The following is a 2929-nucleotide window of genomic DNA, read 5'->3' on the forward strand; positions in this document are numbered from 1 at the left end:
AACCGCAGCAGAGTGGGCCTCCGCCGGGCAGCGGCTTCGCGTGGGCGGCTGCCCAGCCCCCCAGGCCTGGGCTGGGGTGGCCCTGCTCCCCAGAGGCCCTCAGCGGTGGGCCTCCGCCTCCCGTCCAGCTCTCCTGGCGCCCGCTGCCCGTTCTCCCTGCTCGCCCAGCGGCGAGCGGCGCGGCCCACGTGGGTTGTGGGGCCTCGGGGCTGGCCGGGCCTCCAGGCCTCGCCTCTTCTCCCCCTGCCCTGACGGCCACTCATGCCCCGCTGCCCTCCTGGGAAGTGCCTCCACGTCCTCTGTCCGGCACGCTGGCGACGCGAGGGCAGGAGGCCAGGTCTGACACCGTGCCCAGGTGGTCTCCGGCTCGCACTTGACGTGGCCAGGGCCTGCCAGGGCCGCCCGCCCGTGGACGCGGCCTCCTGTGGACGCAGCTCACCACCTGGGGGCGGGGGCTGGCAGGCCGGCCCGGCAGAGGCAGGAGAGGTGGCTCTCGGCCCGCGCCTGCAGGCCGGCGGGAAGCCCAGCCGCGAGCCGGACGCGGCCTCCGGGCTGATGACCCCTCGTCTTGCCCCGCACCCCACCACTCCCTGGCGCCTCCTCCCCTGCCCCACAAACAGGCTTGCACCACCACCACCCCTTCCAGACGGTGGAATTGGAGGGGAGAAGGCGCCTTCGATCCCAAAAGTGGATGCGAGAGGCGGCCACGGGTGGGCGCGGCCGGCACCGGGGGACACGCAGCGGCAGTCTGCAGCCTCTCTCGCCCCCAGCGGGAGGCGCTCAGGCTGCCCTCGCTGTCGTGTGTCTCCGCGGCTCTGTGGAGGCCCCGCAGCGGCCTCTTCCTGGGGGCAGGGCAGGGCTGTGTCCCGGCCGCTCCGTGTCAATCCCAGCGGCAGCCACGTCAGCTCCAGGAAGTGGCAAAGCTGCTGGCCTGGGCGGGGGGCAGCGGGCAGGGCGGGGCCGGGCTCTGCGGCTCGGGCGGGCAGGCTCGCGCGCATGTCACGGGAGACCAGCCTCCTGGTTGAGGTTCGTCCCCCCCGCTGTGCTGGCGGCCCCGGGAGTCTGCAAGGGTCCCGGGGGCTTTCTCTGCCCGCCAGCACCACCCCTGCACCTGGGCAAAGATCGCAGGGGCGACGCCTCCCCGGGCCCCGCAGCTGCTCCAGCCCAGGCTGGCACCCCAGCCCTGGCCTGTGACCCCGGCCGCAGGAGTGGCCTCCACACCAAGGCCACCCACGGGGAATGGGCGGACCCCCGGAGCTGGAGGGCCAGCAGGTGGGCCCAGTGCCCGCCCTCCTGCTCGGCTGGGCCGGGCTCCAGAAGGAAGTGCGTGGCCCAGCTGGCCAGTCTTGCATCACCGGGGCCTGGCAGGACAGGGACAGGGAGGAGGGTCGGCCCAGAGCCGGGCCAGCCCGAGCAACCTGATCCAGCAGGAAACGGGCCTCCGGCCAGACAAAGCCTGCGCTGAGCACCTGGAGTCTTTGTTTCCTTTATTCCCCTGCGAACTTTCCCAGGCACCTGCCCGGCCTCCGAGCACCTGGGCCAGGTAGGGGCTCCCACGGGATCTGGTTCTCCGCCATGGGGAGCGGCCGGCTCGTGACCCGGGGGTGGCCTCGCCACCCTGCACAGCACCGCGTAGGAGCCTGGCCACGCCAGGCGCTGTCCGGGGAGGCCTCAGCACGGGCCTCCAGCGGTGCGCGGTTACCGGGCCCAGTCCACAGACCAGGAAGGGGAGGCCCGGAGGCAGTGACCTGTGCCGGGTCACAGTGAAAGGAGGTGAGCAGGTGCGGGCTCTGGAATCCCGGCGGGGCTCCACGCCCTCGGGCGAGGCCAGACATTCTCCCAAGCATGTCATCTGACCCTGACCTCGGGCCCTGCACGTGGCTGCGGGGTGCAGCGAGGGGCCAGGCCTCTCCCGCCCTGTCCTGTGGCCTGGGGCAGGCGGCCACCGGCAGAGCAGGTCCAGACCAGCGTTTGAGCCCCAGCCGCTGTGCGCTCCGGGTCCCTGGCACTGTCCTGGTCACTCAGGGGCCCCTGCAGACACGCCTCCTCGGTGACCCTTCTGCACCCCACCCCACCCCCCCCTCAGCCTCCTCCTGAAAGTGGCCGTGACCGGCAGCTTCGCAGGTGTGAAAACATGAGACGCTTAGAACTTGCGGACACTTTCACACGAGACCGGCCGACCCACCGGACAGGTCTGGCGAGCTCGGGCCCTGCGGAAGGAAAGCAAGGCGCCCAGAGGCCGGAGGGCCGACCGGCCACGTGTGTGGGCGCAGGGCCAGACGCAGGACCTAGGGCCTGCCCGCCCTGGGTCAGGGCCCCGGCCCGTGGACGCCCTCGGGGGAAACCTCGCCCCTCTGGCCCTTCCCCTTTCCTTGGCGGCCAGAGTCCCTCCTCGCGCGAGTCCTCGGGGCGCCTCGGCCTGAGCTGCAGCCCCAGTGCCACACGGCGGGTGGCACTCAGGGACACCCGGCGCCGCGCTCCGCCCAGCGGAGGTCGCCCGGGTTCACCGCGGCTGCAGGTGCGGCTCAGGGGCCTCCCTGGCGGGACAGTGGCCGGGGCAGGTCTATCACTCGGTAGGCCAGGCCGCCCCAGGGCCCCCCCGCAGGTCCGCGCGTGAACGCCCTGGCTGCGGGGACGCCGAGCCGCTTCGTGGGCAAATCGCTGGACTCACCGTGCGGCCCAGGCTCATCACGGGCCCAGCGGGCCTCGCCGCCTCCTGCGCCGTCTGGCGGCCAGGGGAGGCTCCCAGCTGGCCCCGGCTGCCCAGGGCCTTGTGAACACGTGTGGGCGGGGGGCCGGCCTGCAGAGAAAGTGGGGGTGCATGGTGCCAGCGGCAGCATCTCGTGGGCGGCTGTCACACTCCCGCCGCTGGGTGTTGTCTGGACTCCTCCTTCCACAGGGCCGGCCGCGGGTCGGGACGGCCGAGGGG

This window comes from Condylura cristata, unplaced genomic scaffold (genome assembly GCF_000260355.1).
Source record: "Condylura cristata isolate star-nosed mole 26May11 unplaced genomic scaffold, ConCri1.0 scaffold00035, whole genome shotgun sequence".
In the NCBI taxonomy this organism is placed as follows: domain Eukaryota; kingdom Metazoa; phylum Chordata; class Mammalia; order Eulipotyphla; family Talpidae; genus Condylura; species Condylura cristata.